This window comes from Enhydra lutris, unplaced genomic scaffold (genome assembly GCF_002288905.1).
Source record: "Enhydra lutris kenyoni isolate GAN:26980312 unplaced genomic scaffold, ASM228890v2 scaffoldscaffold3, whole genome shotgun sequence".
NCBI lineage: Eukaryota > Metazoa > Chordata > Mammalia > Carnivora > Mustelidae > Enhydra > Enhydra lutris.
In genome coordinates, this window is record NW_019154087.1 from 6,837,910 (window position 1) to 6,856,221 (window position 18,312).

The window sequence follows — 18,312 nt, forward strand, 5'->3', positions numbered from 1 at the left end:
TCACTATTTGCAGATGATATGATACTATATATAGAAAATCCAAAAGACTTGACAAGAAAACTGCTAGAACTGATAAACAAATTCATGCAAGTCGCAGGAACAAAATCAAGATACAGAAATTTGTTGCATTTCTCTACACCAATAATGAAGCAGCAGAAACAGAAATTAAGAGAGCAATACGATTTATAATTGGACTCAAAATAATAAGATACCTAGGAATAAACATAATCAAAAAGGTGAAAGACCTGTACTCTGAAAACTGTAAAACACTGATAAAAGAAATTCAAGATGACACAAAGAAATGGAAAGGCATTCCATACTCATGGACTGCAAGAACAAATATTATTAAAATGTCTACCCAAAAAAATCTACGCATTTAATCCCATCCCTATTAAAATACCAACAGCATTTTTCACAGAACTAGAACAAACAATCCTAAAATTTGTATGAACCACAGAAGACCTCAAATGGCCAAGCAATCTTGAAAAAGAAAAGTAAAGCTGGAGGCATCACGATTCTGAACTTCAAGTTATATTATAGTGCTATAGTAATAAAAACAGTATGGTAGTGGCACAAAAATAGACATGTAAATCAATAGAACAAAATAGAAAACTAGGAAATAAATGCACAACTATGTAGTAAATTAATTTTTGACAAAGCTATTACAAATATCCGATGGGAAAAAGATAGTGTTTTCAACAAAAAGTGCTGGGAAAAGTGGACAGCAACATGAAAAAGAAAGAAACTGGACCACTTCCTTATACCATACACAAAAATAAATTCAAAATATAAGGACTCCTGAAACCATAAAAATCTTAGAAGAGAACACAGCCAGGAACTTCTTTGACATCAGTAGTAACAACTTTTTTCTATATAGGTCCCCTAAGGCAAGGGGAACAAAAGCAAAAATAAACTATTGGCATGACATCAAAATTAAAGCTTCTAGCAATGAAGGAAACAATCAACAAACTAAAAGACAGCCTATTGAAAAGATATTTATAAATGATATAGCCAATAAAGTGTTAGTATCTAAAATATATAAAGAACTTATATATTCAACACCCAAAAGCACCCCAATTAAAAAAATGGACAGAAGACATGGCCAGACATTTCTCCAAAAAAGACATACATACATATGGCCAACAGACACTTGAAAAGAATTTCATCAGCTTAGCATTGGGGAAATGTAAATCAAAAACTACAGTGAGATATCATCTTGCATATATCAAAATGGCTAAAATCAGCAACACAAGAAACAATAAGTGTTGATAAGGATGTGGAGAAAAAGGAACCCTCATGCACTGTTGGTGGGAATGCAAACTGGTGTAGCCCCTGTGGGAAACAGTATGAAGGGCCCTCAAAAAGTTAAAAATAGAACTACCCTATGATCTGGCAATTGCAGTAATAGGTATTTACCCAAAGAATACAAAAACACTAATTTAAAGGGATATAAGCACCTCTGTGTTTATAGCAGCATTATTTACAATAGCTAAGATATGAAAGCAGCCCAAGTGCTCATTGAATGATGAATGGATAGAGAAGATGTGAGATATATGACCCACATCTTCTCTATCCGTCTATCTATCTATATAGGCATTTATATATATTTCAAATCTTAAATATGTATCATCTCTTTGTATATATATCCTCTCTCTCTCTCTCTCTCTATATATATATATATATACACAAATACATACACATATACCTCTACATATACACATCAATGTAATATTATTCAACTGTAAAAAGAATGAAATCTTGCCATTTGCAATGACACGGATGGTGCTAGAGAGTATAATGCTAAGCAAAATCAGTCAGAGCAAGACAAAAACCACATGATTTCACTCACATGTGGAATTTAAGAATTTAAGAAACAAAACAAAAAATCGTAAGGAAGAGAGAGAGAGAGATAAATCAAGAAAAAGAGTCTTAATTATAGAGAACAAACTGATGGTTACCAGAGGAGAAGGGCTGGGAGGATGGATGAAATAGGTGATGGGGCTTAAGGACTGCAGTTGTCGTGATGAGCACTGGGTAATATTATGTAAGTGTAGAACCACTACATTGTATAACAGAAACTGATACAATACTATATCTTAACTAACTGGAATTTAAATAAAAACGTTAAAAAATACAAAATGTAAAAAAAAGTAAACCCATATGCTCATTGCAGAAACACATTTTGTTGTTATGTACACACAAGTGAAGAGAACAGTGTTTTGTTTTGTTTTTTAAGATTTTATTTATTTATCTGACACAGAGAAAGAGAGAGCACAAGTAGGAGGAATGGCAGACAGAGGGAAAGGGAGAAGCAGGTTCCCTGCCAGGCAAAGAGCCCAATGTGAGGCTTGAGTTCAGGACTCTGGGATCAAGACCTGAGCCAAAGGCAGATGATTAACCCACTGAGCCACCCCAGTCCCCCCAAAATGGCGTTTTATATGCAAAATTCAGAGCAGGGATGAACCATCAACTATCACAAAAATATCAATTAATGAAAACCTGAGAATGATCTCCTGTTGACTATGAAAATATTAACTAATTAACAGAAGGGAAATTTATTAAATTTCAAGAATAAAGAAATAAACAACAAATTAAATGAAAAAGATTTTCAGTACAGAAGGCCATTTGTCCTCTAGTTGTCATTGTCAGAGCTGAGCTACCAAAGATTTTTTAACAAAATAGCAATATCAAAAGAAACTCAGTAAACTTTAGAAAATATTTCACTCTCAAGAACTCTTTAAATTGCTACAGAAATGTATTCTCCCAGTAGAATGCAAAATCATGCAAAATACAGGGAAATATCTGTATACTTATGCAAGACATAAGACTCAAGAGTCATGAAAAAGACATGCCAATTATGAATATGTACTGACTACAACTAACCATCTCCGTGAAATATGGTTTGATTATTTTGTCACTACACCCTCACTCCTCAATTCATGACAATACAACTCTGAGTAGTATGGTATCTATAGATGTTTTGATTTTATTTTTCAAACCAAAGCATACTCTCTCCACTGGAAACAAACAAACAAAAGTAAAGAGAGAGAGAGAAAAGAGGGTTGTCTGGGCAGCACAGTGGGTTGCACATTGGACTCTCAATTTCCTTTTGGGTCAGGGTCCTGGGACGGAGCCCTACCTCACACCCTACACGCAGTGTGGAGTCAGCTAGAAATTCTCTCTCCCTCTCTCTTTGCCCTTCCCACTCCTGCAATCTCTCTCTCTCTCCCTCTCTCTTGCTCTCTAAAATAAATAAGTCATTAAAAAAAGGCAGAAAAAAGAAACTAATCACAGTTTTTAAACATCTGGTAAGTATGCAAAAATTAAACTATATCTAAGTAGGGGATTCATGGAAGCCTGGTAGTATAGAATTGCAAGCACTTCAATCTGTCAAAATAAGGAAGGCAAAAGAAATATGGCAGTTCTCTTGTCTAGACTAACAGAATTTTCACAGTCTTCTTATGTTAATAAAAGTTACAGGAAATCTATCCCTTTCCTCTAGTGATTGTATTTATATATTAGAGCCTGTGATTATTTGTTCAGTTAATCAGAGAATAGTTTCTTATGAGAGAATAGGTCAGTTTCAGTAATCATTATTAACGTTTTTACTAATATTAAAGAGTGATTAAGCATTGTCAAACTGTTTTTATTGACAATATTTTTAAATATTCTATATATTATATCTGAAAAAACATTGGAAAAATTTTCACATAAAATTTCCCTTAAACTACCATAAACATTTATACATTACATTGCACAGTTCTTTCTTTTCAAAAGTATTTTCTGAAGAAAACCTCAATGTAGATAACTGTGACAAAAATGACCTGGCTTTTGTAGGTTAACACTATCACTTGATTGTCTTAATACTGTTCAAAACAACCAAAGTTTATCTCTTTTAATTTATGTCTTTTTAATAATTACCTTCACCCACTTAATTTCCCTAAGAATTAAATTCCATGAAAACATGAAAAACAAGTACAAGTTATAAATTTAGTTCTTTAAAATATATTAAATAAGTTCAAAATTTGAAAAGAAAGATTAAATACATATAACTTATTTACTAGAAAATATGGACATTTCTTTAGGAGTTCTATAATCTATTACATTCACTTCTCAAAAGTTAGTTTAACATGGTAATATTTTTTATTCTCTCTAGCATGTTTTTAACCATGTAAATAAGAGAAAATTTGTTCTCAATTTTCAGAAAGTGTACTCTTTGTCAGAACTAAGACACAAGCATTATGCTTTTAAATAACTTCAAACTCAAAGAAATTAGAATGAGCTTACAGCCATTTTTTTATACTTCACTTAATCAAGTTTTTTTTACCATTATGTAGATACATTTCTTTTCACAAGATGCTTTTTTTTTGTACAGAATGAACTCTCAATACAACAAATGAAGTTGCAAATCAAGCAGTTTTCATAAGCATTTTATAATAGAGAACATAATTCTCATTTACTTCACAGCCAATGAAACTATCCTTTAGAAAAACTTAATCTTTTCAGTTCAGTTCACTTCTTACATTTAAAATTTTCATAATGGCAATTGAAAAAAATAATTTAATTTACAAAACAATGGTGAATATAGAGCATAGAATTTTTCTCTTAATTTACTGGGTAGTATTTTGAATGTTGTTAACGTTAGAGAACATGATCATATCAATTTGAGGAATTCCACTATGCGTTTTGGTGAACAGGAATGACAAATATTTATTTAGGGCCTACTATGTACCGTTCTAAGTGGTAGATGTATAATAATAAACAAAAACAATCACATTTTTTACCTCATACACCTTACTTTCTAATGACTTTCTTCAAGTTATCCTTCATTATTGGGCTCTTACAACTACTTTTACTACACACAGTTTAGGTTTTAAAAGACTATATTCTTAAATTCATTCCTTTATATGTTCAACTCAATACAATATATGCAACCAGTAGTGGTCTGTTAGTGTGGGATAGAGCTGGCATACTTTTGATCTGACAACAGCTATTCTCATATCTATGAATTTTTTAATATCATGTTTGGGGCACCTGAGTGGCTCAGTCACTTAAGCACCTGATTCTTGATTTTGGGTCAGGTCATGGTTTCAGGGTCTTGGGATAGAGCCCTACTTCGGGCTCCACACTCCAGGGTGGAGTCTTGTTGAGAATTCTCTCTCTTCCTCTCCCTCTGCTCCTCTCCTTGATTCCACATTCTCTCTCTCTCTCTCTCAAATAAATAAATAAATAAATAAATAAATAAATCTAGGAAAAAAAGAAAAGGAAAGAGAGAATAAATATATTTTCTAAAAGAAAGAAAGAGAAAGAAGGAAGGAAGGAAGGAAGGAAGGAAGGAAGGAAGGAAAGAAAACAGAGAAGGAGGGACACCTGGGTGGCTCAGTTGGTTGGAGGACTGCCTTCGGCTCAGGTCATGATCCCGGAGTTCTGGGATCAAGTCCCGCATCAGGCTCCCAGCTCCATGGGGAGTCTGCTTCTCCCTCTGACCTTCTCCTCGCTCATGCTCTCTCTCACTGTCTCTCTCTCAAATAAATAAATAAAATCTTTAAAAAAAATAAAAAGAAAACAGAGAAGGAGAGAAAGAAAGAAAGGGAGGAAGTGAGAAAGAAAGGGAGGGAGGGAGGTTGGGAAGGAAAGAAGGAAAGAAGGAAGGCAGGTAGGCAGGCAGGCAGGAAGGAAATCCTGTTTGATAGAGGAGTGTTGTGTTCTGCAGGTATCAATAAGCTGTTCCAACCCAGTGTATGCCTGCAATTTCTTTAGGCTTTCTGCTTGAGTAAACTGTTTATTAAATGAACCAACAACATATAACTTACACTCCCTTGCCTACTAGAGAGAATAATTGTGTCAATAAATGAACAAGGTTTCCTCTTCTTTTAATAAGTATTTTTAAAACATCTAACTTTTTTTGTTTTGTTTTTGCTAAAGTTATACTAAAATCAAGGAAAATGTCCTAAGTTTGCTTTGGTTTGTGAGGACTCGCCAACATTTTTTACTCTATTTATCCAAACACTTGTCACCTTTTCTAAGCCTCAACTTGTTCATATATATCATGGGGTTCCCAGATGCAAAATGAATAACGTTTTGTGTGATGTCAGGTAAATATAACATAATCATAAAAATAAGTTTTGTATAATTGTAGTGCAGGTGACTGTAAGCCTAAGTAATTACTTATTCAAATAAAAAGCTTATACAATTACCATACATTAAAACTTTTCTTACACAATTTTTTAATCAGTTAAAAGTAGTAATTAAATAGTTCCTTAAAATGCTTTTATGGTAAGCATCAAAGTCAAGAATATCTTTTGAGTCAAGTTGCAAAAGATAGCTACTGGGTAACGAAAATTACCAAACCCAGAGCAGAGATCTAAAAAAGCTTAGTTCATCCAAGTGCAATGGTTTTTAACTACATATTTCCAGGCCCAAACATCAGAGAACCCAGCTCATTAGGGCAGCCAAGTAGGTTGCCAAGGCCTGAACAGATATATAAGGAATGGTCATTCAGTGATTTTAACATACGGGTAATGTCCACCGCAACTACAGGTGAAACAGGGAAGTAAATAAGATCTTCAAGTTTTTTTTGCCTTCTCTGTAGTAATGATTACCTCAACCAAGCATGTACATGTGCAATAATTTAGCTGCTTGGGTCCTGGCATCAAGTCCCACTTCGAGCTCCTTCCTCGGCAGGGAGCCTATTTCTCTTTCTGCCTGCTGTGCTCTCGTGCTCTTTCTGACAAATAAATAAATAAAATCTTTAATAATAATAATAATAATTTAGCTGCTTCGCAAATGTGTTACGCCACTCAATCTTAAGACAAAAGATGTTGCCACAAAAACATTTTTGCTGTACCTTCAATTTAGAATAACCAAGAAGGGACATAAAATAGTGATCAAACTTTCTTTTCATTGGTTTTATGAGTTGCTAAATCACAAAGGCCCATAGGAAAATTCCAAACGTTTCCACTGAATGTCATGATACTGCCTTTCTCAAGTGCTAATCTGTTAAAACAACAAGAAAAATTCCAAAGTGTTAATTCATTTTGCTCTGAAGATGCCAAGATGTATCTGTAAATTTAAGTCCTACATAAAATTATTCGAGATATATAAGGGACAAATGTCAGACTTGACAACTTACCTCATGCTAACAAGCCTACATTGTTTTTCTAGGTGTTAATACTACATATAAACATGTTCTTTTAATCATTTATTTGCATGCTTCTGGGAATCTATATCTGAATACATAATCGTTCCTTGTGTTTCTATAAGTGATTTCATCTGAATTTAGCTGGGATTATCTGCCTCCTTCTGTTATATATACCCTTATAGTCATTAAGCGGTTCATTCAGCAAATGTTGATAGAATGCCAGCGCTGCACACTTTTCTGGGATAGATGCTCTGGACAAGCAAAGAGAAAATAAGGATCAATCTGAACAGTCCTGTAAATATACTAAAAACCACTGAATTGTACCCTTTAAAGGGGTGAACTTTATGGTATATGAATTATATCTTGTTAGATCCCTTAAAAATAGGTAAGAGGCCTTTTGAAATCAGTAAATCTACAGAATAAGAAAGTGATGTTTATTTCATACAACTTATTTGAACTGAAGCCAAGATAGCTCCTTATAAATATTACCTCTTTTTGTGAGTTTTTCCAAAGACTATTTTCAGAAATCTGTTCTGGAATATTGTCAAGCCACGGATTTAAGCTGATGTTTCATCGCTTTAAAAACAGGAGCTTGTCACCAAACTTCTGGAATGCTGCGAGAACTTCAATGAGAACCAAATGCGACCAACGGTTTACATTTTTTCATTATATTCAGTTTCACTCTTACAAGTAAGGATGCAAGAGAAACACGGAGGAAACTGAAACTATCACTACTCTATATGGCTCACAAACCAAGTGACAACACAGAAGGTGACAACAGAATTTTAGAGTTGGCAAGGAATTCAGAGATCATCTCATCTGGTTCCTGTGAATAAAGAATCTGAGGCCAAAGAGTTAACGTGGTGTCCCCAATTTCAGGGTTAGTAGAGGCCTATGACTAGAACTAGAGGTTTTTCCTAACACTTCACCCTTTAACAAACATGCCATTTAACCTAATTTATTTAAAGTGGGAATAATTTAAAACTGAATGGATACAGTCCCCATTATTTTCCAATAGATTTGTTATCTTCATCTAGATACTACATCAAGTCAGATATCAAACAAGGGTTGTTTCTTGACCTCAATTAATTTCTATAGGAAGGCATGGGTGCTATAATCCTATTGGTGGGTTTAAATCCTGGCTTGGCCATTTTCACCTGTATGACATTAAAAAATTATTTAACCTGCATATGTCCCTGTTTCTTCATTAGTAACCTTGACACAATAGAAGTAACTTATTCATATAGTTGTTGTGATGAGTAGGGTGAGATAAAGGGTATAAAGCATATGGAATTCTGGATGGCACATAGTGCTCATTAAAAGAGAGCTGATATTAATACTAGTATTATTGAACAATGTGCTGCTGAAGTGTCTTTTGTAAGCAACAGAACACAAAAATTCAATATACACACATACAGATTATAGAAATAAAATTTCATTTATTAGAAGAAACATTTTTTAGGCACACAGTGATAAATGTCAATTTTTTTTTTTTTAACCTATACATTTATTCTCATCTCTAAACCTCTTTTTGGGAAAAAAAAAAAAAGTGTCTTTCTTAGAACAATTAAGATAAAATCAAGATAAAAAGGAAAGTGTAGGAAATATTCTTAAGGTTGATTTGCTTCATATATGTGGAACTATATCCATGGCTATTCTGATTCACATGATTCATTAATAAATTACTATTATTTCACTAAATAATTTTTTAAAGATTTTATTTGTTTGAAAGAGAGAGAGAGAAAGAAAGTAGAAGTGAAAGAGAGAGAGAGAGAGAGAACATGAGTGGAAAGGTGGGCACTGCAGAGGGAGAAGGAGAAGCAGACTCCCTGCTGAGAAGAGAGCCTGACACAGGGCTGATCCCAGGAACCCGAGCCTAAGGCAGAGGCTTAACTTACTGAGTCACCCAGGTGCCCTTTGTTAAAATACATTTAAATAATAGATTTAAATCCAATCATCCTCAAGCTTCTGCACAAATTGAATAACACATTTCAAATATAGTATTTTTAGGAAGAAAGTTCAATTATTCTGATGATTATTAATGGTGATCATTCTTGTTTCATTATTTTGTGTATTTTCTAAATTTGTTCTAATAAAAACCCAACATTTTGTAAAAAGGAAAAAGTAATATATATTATTTTTAAAAAGAAAGATGTTAGGTTTAGGATTTTTAAGAAATATTCTGACTAGATAAAAAAAATCCATAAGAACATAGATTCTTAGATTAAAAGCATGGTTTACCACTTGCTATATATGACATTGATCAAGACAATTTTGTCTCAACTTCTCTATGTTTATAGACATGAATATGATAATGTTGTCTTTCTCATTGGACCACTGAAGAATACAAGCATATATCAAAACACTTTGAAATCAGTCTACTACTATTATGTACATGAATGTGATTGGCATTCTTGTAAAAATTCCAAACTCAACCCCAATAACACAATTAATCATGAATCATTGTGTCGTATATGTAAAATAAGGTTTTGCAGAAACCTTTGAGAAGCTCTCTCCCCATTTTTTAAAAGCCAGCCCTCCATTCACTAGTTTGCATAATCTAAGTATCTCAACTCATCAAAAGTTACCTGTCACATAATACCTGTCACACTGTCTCTGGTAGTCTTAAAGATGAAATAAGGGGTACCTGGGTGGCTCAGTCTGTTGAGCATCTGATTCTTGGTTTTGGCTCAGGTCATGATCTCAGGGTCTTGAGATGGAGACCCAGGTGGGGCTCCCTGCTCATCCGGGAGTCTGCTTCCCCCCCTTTCTCCCTCTACTTCCTCCCCCACTGGTGCACACACACTCTCTCTCTCCCTAAATTAGATAAATAAATCTTTAAAAAATAAATATGAAATAAAATGATACCTATTAAAATATTTTAAAAAGTGACTTACACTTATAAACCATCATCGTACTATATTTTGGTATCAGTATCATTACTATTGATATCACTTTTGTTAAGCCATCAATTTTTTCCCCTTAATAATTTATTTGTCTTCCCTCTGTCAAATGCTGACCAATCACTCTCCCTAGGCTGCCTAGAGAGGTGTAGAAAAGGACCATACAAGGCAGATGAGATATGAGAGAAAGAACTATTGGAGGTAGAGGCAGCAGCTTCACATGGTGAAGACCTATTTACTGACATTCCACTTCACTCTTCTTACATTCAATAAATAGTGAATGCTGTCAAGTGTCAGGCTCTGGGCAAGGCACTGCAGATATACTAGCCAATGAGGAAAACATGGTCCTCACCCTGATGGAGTGGACTAGTTGAACAACCATCATTTAAGATGCCTCATTCTCAGAAAGGCATTCTCTAAATGACCCTATGAAAAGGGTATTCTCCATATACCTCAAATTTTCTCCATTTCATCACTATGTTTAGTTTTATTCATAAAATCTTTCATTCTGCAAAATTATTCAATTTATAAATTTGTCCAACTATCTTCCATCTTTTTCCACAGTTGATCCTCCCAAAAGAGATACATCATTCACCTTCCTCACTCCTTCCTTCCCAGCCCCCCTTTTTAATGATCATATAACATAAAGCAATCACACAGTACTACAAGATGGAAGCAGCTCAAGTGCCCTTTGGACAAACAAATAGATAAATAGAATGTAGTAAATACATACAATGAAGTAGTATTCGGCCTTAAAAAGAAAGGAAATTCTGACAAGTGCTACAAAACACATGAACCTTAAAGACATTATATTAAGTGAGATAATCCAGTCACTAAAGACAAATATTATATGATTATGTGAGGCTTCTAGAGTAATCAAATTCATAGGAACAGAATCAGAATGCCAGTTGTCAGGAGCTGGGGGTTGGGGAGAAGGAGTGTTTGTGTCTTATGGACACAGAGTTCGTGTCTTACGGACACAGAGTTCCAGTTTGGGAAGATGAATAAGTTCTGGAAATGAATGGTGACAAAGGACCTACACACTTAAAAGTGGTTAAAATGGTAAATTTTATGTTATGCACAATTTACCAGAACTTGAAAAAACTCAGTGCTATGGGCACATGTGTACCATCTATATTAAATAACAGAATGAATTAATTAATACAAGTGATAGTAGTGATCTCCCAAATTGTTGCAGAAAAGTTAGGCATCTTTCTTCTTGGCCATTTCTGACTGTAGACAGTTGTTCCCTGTCCCTCGAAAGCTATGTTGATAAGATTTAAAACTTTTAAGTTCAGGTGAGAGCTCTGCTGATTTTACATTATTTACCTGGAATCATATCTCACTTCTGCCCTCCAACCATTTCATATGTATATCAGGTATCTGATGTCTATTTATTTTAATGAGAAAAGCAAAAGGCTGATAAAGATTTGTCTAACATAAGGTTACACACATATCATACATAAAAAATGTAATTCAAACTACTAAACATGACTCTTTCTTGGCATATTTATTCTTCAAGTTTCTTAGATTGTGTGGTGCCAAACACAATATACTTTTTTTGTCACCTCGCCAAAGTGAAACTTGACCACTGAAGTCTAAAGGATGTACAACAATAAGGCACAAATTGATGAGACTTTAAATTCGCTCAAGTAACATTTGGGGCTATGCAAGCATGGAGAACATGATTACCTTAAAAAATACAGTTTCCAGAAATTCCCATAAGAATTCCTCAGCAGGCATTTGGCTAGAAGCCAACTTTCTCTTTTTCTCAAAAAAAAAAAAAAAAGGTTTTGGATATTTTCCTATCTTGACATTTTAGAGAGGTCTAAGGCATTGCCAAATGTCATGGACGCAGTGGTATTTTTTTAATCATACTCTTAAAAAAAAACCTTAATTTGCATTCAGTTTTGAGTTTCAGAAACAGGAACGTCTCAAATTCAATAGAAAGAGTTAACATTTTTTTTATCCAATACCATATATATATACTAACTAGAGAAATATCACAGACTTCCTGGCTTCCCTCCAAAGACTCTACCAGTCAGGTTTATTGGCTCAATTCCCATTCTACTCTAAAACGTCTTTTTCTTTGCTTTTCTTTGTCTTTTTCATATTTTAACTGCATAAATTGTTTACTACTAAATGTTATGGAGCTTCCCTACAAGTAATTCGTATAAAACACACAGCTATTTAATAATCACTAAGTCACACTGGAAAAACCGGCTTTCTCAATCATACACTTTACTTCCACAAACTTTCACTTATTCTCTACAAATCTGGATTTGCACTTGAATCTGTACAAGCTCTTCTGCCACAGTGAAAGGCCATTTCAAGATTCTCTAGATTCTTTGCCAAAGTTTCTGTCTATAAATACTTAACACTTCATACTGGCTTCAGAAAAATAATTTCCAAACTGGTAACAAATACTAAATTGACTATTTAGAAAGTCCTATAAAACCTAAAACAGAAAAGAAAAAAAAAAAAAAAAACTGGACTGGCAGATTTAGAGAGTTCCACACCATCAGGTAGGAAATTGCCTTTTTCCCTTTTGTACAGAGTATCTACCTACCTGAGACAGGGTAGGATTTATCACACACACACACACACACACACACACACACACACACACACACACACACAGAGACCTGCGCTCTTTTTTCTGATTTAAAACTATGGTAAATTTGTTGACAAGTCACCAAAGCTGATTTTTGTACTTTCCAGTTTGCAGTAATTTCCTTACATGCTACTTAAGAAAGGTGAATGTTTTTAGATGTCTGAATATAAATGATAAGGATCACCCTTGAATTTCCCCTACAGAAAACCTTTTTTTTTTTTTTCATTTCAACCATCTCTTATTGAACTCAACTCACTTGGAACAACTAAATAACTTAAGTTCCTATGATATGTGGTTTTAAAACCAATTACAGTGTGTCCTTTTATCCCCCAACCTGATAATTAAGCTGTGAGTATATATTGACTTATGTATGTATGTAAGTTTATTTCAGCTTTATTGAGGCATAATTAACATATAAATTTGTAAGATATGTTTAAAGTGTACATCATGGTGATTTGATATATGTATACACTGTGAAAGGAGTCTCCCCATCTAGTTAATTAACACATCCATCACTTCACATACTTATTTTTCTTTCTTCTTTTTTTTTGTGTGTGTGTGAGAACATATAGGTTGTACTCTTTAAGCAAATTTCAGTTATAGTATCCAGTGCTATCAACTATAGTCACCATGTTTTGTTTTGTTTTCTAAGATTTTATTTATTTGTTTGACAGAGAACACAAGTAGACAGAGAAGCAGGCAGAGAGAGAGGGGAAGCAGGCTCCCTGCTAAGTAGAGAGTCCGATGCAGGGCTTGTTCCCAGGACCCTGAGATCATGACCTGAGCTGCAGGCAGAGGCTTAACCCTCTGAGCCACCCAGGCGCCCCTATAGTCACCATATTTTACATTAGATCCTCAGAATTTTATCTTACAGCTGAAATTTTTTACTGTTACCTCTTTCTATTTCCCCCATTACCAGTGGTTCCCCTGGCAACCATTTTTCTGGTCTTTGTTCCAATGAGTTTTTAAATATTACATGTATTTTGATGGATATTTATTAGATATTTTATATATCTATGTGCATTTAAATATTAAGTCATGCATTTCTCATAAACCTCATTGTTCATCATACATTAATAAGTGCTTAAAACATATGCAACCCTCTATTTTTGCAGATACCAGTACATTCTCTGGAAATAGAACATCTAGACTCAAAGCTATTTTTGATAGTGACAAATTGTATGATCTAAGAATAGATCCACCATAACCTTTCTGTTCCTCAATTTCCTTATTTTTTAGATGTGATGATATAAGTGTTTCAAAGAATTTTTATAAATATTAAATGGTTTAATATATATGAAGTATAGAAAAATTGTCTAGAAAATACTTGGTCTTAGCTCTACTAAAATTTACTTCAAATCAATTTTACCTGAAAGAATTGTTATTGCTAGATAAGGCTTACGTAGAGCAGTATGATAAAATATACTGATATGATGTGATGTAAATTTGTTTTGTTAAAAATGAAGGGGAAAAGTTCTAGTACGCACATATGCTAAGGTGTTTCTAATGTTCTGTAACTGCTAGTTTTAGTCAAATACTCATTTTCCATTCCTTCTTTCCATATCCTACATTTCTTAAATCCATCCATTTTCCTCTTTCCCCACGACTAATACCCTTGTACAAATGACAGTCATAACTCTCCTAGTAGTTTACTGTAATATTCTGTTACTCTCCTGGCAACCAGTCTTACTGCCCTCAAACATATAATAGTTCTGCTGAGAAGTAACAAGAACCTAATTAGACTATTGGAAATAGAAACAGCAGTATGAATGAGAAAGAAAATAGGAACCTGAACTAATAAGACTCAACAATCACTTTAGATACAGGGAGCAAGAAAGAGGAACAAGGAGTCAAAGCATAAAGTTGAAGTTTTGAGCTTGTAATGATAATGTTTAATATCATAATAGAGCCCAGCCTCCTTTGGATAACATATCTGCTCTCATGTCACTGTCCTGAATACTAAACTCCAGATCTAAATTTTAACCTAGACTGCTCACGTGTTGACCTGCCTGATATTTCCACTGGGTGTCACAGAATAGCCTCATTTAACAAACTACAGGCATCACCTTCCTGTTATGGCTCCACCTCCAGTGCTCCCTAACTCACCAACCACTTAGCTGCTCAAGGCAGGAATCTGCCATCTTGCCACTTCCATCATCCTCCACAGGTACATCAATTCATGGCCAAGAACCACTCACTACCACCTCATCGACACATCTCAAATCAATGCCTGACCACCCACCTCACTGCTGCTTCCTAATCTAGAGCTCCATGTTTTCTATGCTGAACTACTAAGATGTAGTATCTCCAACCTCTAACTAGACTGGTTCCATTCAGCTAAAAGACTGTTTATAAAACACAAATATGATCAAATTGATACATTGATGAAAACTCTTTAGTAGCTTCCCCTTTTGTCATGAGGAATATTAAATTTTTAACCTGGCTTCTGGAGCTGCTCACTCTTCCTGATCACCTGTCACTTCTTTCATTTCAGCTCTCAATCTGCCAGCTCACTAGACTTCTCATTTTTCAGTTTCTCTGAGTCGTATCCTTTCCCACCTCAGGGTATTTAGCATGCTATTCTTTCTACTTGGAACACTGCCTCCTGACCACTGAACTTTGCCTAATTAATTTCAAGTGATCATTCAAGCTGGAGTTTAAATATCACTTCTATAGTGACTCCTTGAGAGAGCCACAGTCTAGTTTCGGGTCACTTCCAATAATATATTCTTGAAGTGTCTAGGTTTTTGACTGAAATCAGAGAGGAAGACAAAACGTAAGAGACTCTTAACTCTAGGAAACAAACTGAGGGTTGCTTGAGGGGAGGTGGATGGGGGCATGGGGTAACTGGTGATGGACATTAAGGAGGGCATGTGATACAATGAGCAGTGGGTGCTATATACAACTGATGAATCACTGAACTCTACCTCTGAAACTAATAATACTGTATGGAATGTAATAACACTGTATGTTAATTAATTGAACTTAAATAAAATTTTTTAGAAGTTTGCAAATATCACAACTTTAAAATAAATTGTTTAGTTGCCTGTCCTCCTTATTAGGTCAAATTTGTGTCTTTTTCATCAAATACAGTCCCTGTTCAAGGTAGCAAGTTTTAAACGAACACTTGTTAGCTCACCTCTCAACATTACTGCCTGCACACCAACCTAGATTTGAAACAAACAGAATAACTATATTTCCCAAACCTTTTATGGGCATGGGGTCTCTACTCCATCACTATAAAAAATGCTTCATCTCTTGTTTACTCTGTCAAATGCCATCTCTCTCACAATTCCTATCAGATTGCTGCAATCTGATGGATCACATTCTCTTTTTTCCCACTACACCTTGTTATTTTTTTTCCTTTTACATGTTATACTGAACTGCTTCATATATGTAACTGCTTTATATGCTTAGCTAATAATTGACCAAAAATCCCAAAGAACAGACACTTTTTTATTCTACTTCTATTACCTCTAACACATAACACAGTACCTCTCTGAGAGAATTAAGATCTAATACATATTCATTGTGGCTAATTAAATTGAACTTTGCCCTATAGGGAAAAAATGTAATATTTAGCCATAAAGTAACTAGTAATTTGACACTGAATTTAATAAAAAGTATTTGGAACAATACATATTACTGTACTCATATCCATAAATATTTATCCCAGAATTAAGCAAAACCATATTTTACATGCTTATAATTTTTATGTTAGAAAATTAAAATTTTAATGAAGTAAAGGTGGTTATGCATCCCATATTCAGTCTGTAATCCATACTCCTCCCTAAAGGTATGTTAATTTTATAAGAATATTGGGGTGGACAGCTACACCTAAGTGCATATATACTGCAATTCAATGGAAATAGGATTAGGCCCATTACAATTATCCCTACCAGGTCAAGCCTCCCCTACCAGACTGTGAGCTCCTTGAGGACAATATCTGTTTTCCCAGGTCTTTGGACATAACCAGCTTGATTAAATAGAATCTGAGTTAGTTAATTATATAAGAAATAAGGAGTTAAGAGTGGGTTTGTAGTATGGGAACAACAATAATAATAGCTAATATGCAATCTAGCACCAGGCTTGCTGCTAAGAACTTCGTATTCATTACATAATTTTATCCTCCCTGAAAGCCTAAGAGGGGAATATTGTTATCCATGAAGAAGAAATGGAAGCTTACTAAAATTAAACTGACTTGCTAAGGTTACGAAACCAGTAAACTGTAAATGCAGGATGTGAATCCAGACTACAGAATCTTACCATTTTGGAAAGAGGAATAAGGGAATAATCCCCACATTGACAGAAGTATTAGTGTTATGAATGTGTGAGAGAGGAACATTGTGGAAGAACATGAGTGCTTCAGAATGTCAGAGGGTTAAGAGAAAGAGTAAAAGATGAGCTGAGTTGAAGTGAAGAAACTGAGGGATAGGCAAAGACTGGAGGGAGGAAAGAGGAGTTTAGAACACTTCAACTAAAGTTACTGAGTCGCAAGGACCACACATCCAGGGAAATGTGGGTGAGTAGACACCAGTGGAAAGTCAGTAAGTACTGTTTTTCGACTAAGGTTAAGTAGTGTAAACTAGAATTATTTCTGCCCAGAGATTCAGGTGAGAGCCTATAAATAAAAGAAAGAGAAACGGGGGAAAATAAATAAATAAATACCCAAACACACACATACACATACACACACACACACACCCCCCCCAGGGAAAAATATAAGGGCATTCATACCCTAAATGCTGGTACTGCACTATTGCTTCAATATGAATTTATATGCAAGTATGATTTTCCTCTCATGGTTATCCTCCACTATTTCACTTTTCTCTTTGAAGCTTCTATTTTCTTTGGGGTTACTATACTCATACCAACAAGAAGGTACATGTTTTTAATTTAAAATTAAAATTGGATAATAATAGAATTACAAATAAAGATCTTATAAATAAATATATTTTAAGGACTGATAAATCTTACACTACTAACCACTAGTCAATTTCTTGAGTAGCAGTTTGCAAGCCACCCTAAAGTAAATGATTTTCATTTGAATATATAAGCAGTGTATTATCTAAATATCCCATTTAGCAAAGATGTATGAGCTTACTGTATTTGATGGACATATTGCCATAGTCAACATGCATTACCAGTTAAGCATTCTAATACAGTGAACTCACTTATGAAGAAAACAATTAATATTCTCCAAATCAGAAAGAGGGAGGAGCAAGATGGCAGAGGAGTAGGAGACCTAAAAAGCATCAGTTCCCAGGAGTTCATCTAGATAGTTATCAAACTATTCTGAACAGCTACAGACTCAGCAGGAGAGAGAAAAGAAAAAAAGCAACAATTCTAGGAAGGGAAAATCGACCACTTTCCAGAAGGTAGGACATGTGGAGTAGTGAAACCAAGGCAACATTCAGGAAGACAGACCGTAGGGGTAAGGGCTGTCTCCTGGCAAGTAGTAGAGCAGTGGAGCACAAAATCGGAACTTTTAGAAGTCTACTGAGGGATGTCCCTCCAGAGGCAAGTGGAGGTGGAGTTCTCACAGGGACAGTGTGGTCTCAGGACCCTTGGGGTCACAGAAAGACTGGGAGTGTCTGAGTGTGGCAGAGCTCCCAGTTATCAGAGCAGGGAAGCCAGCTGCAGAGACAGAGCTG

At 34.8% G+C, this 18,312-nt stretch overlaps 1 protein-coding gene across 3 annotated transcripts in view; it reads right to left on the reverse strand.

Annotated features, from left to right (window-relative positions):
• Positions 1-18,312, reverse strand: part of LOC111156127 (FAT atypical cadherin 4) — a 179,872-nt gene that overhangs the window by 112,695 nt on the left and 48,865 nt on the right. The gene's annotated exons all lie outside the window — the stretch shown is intronic.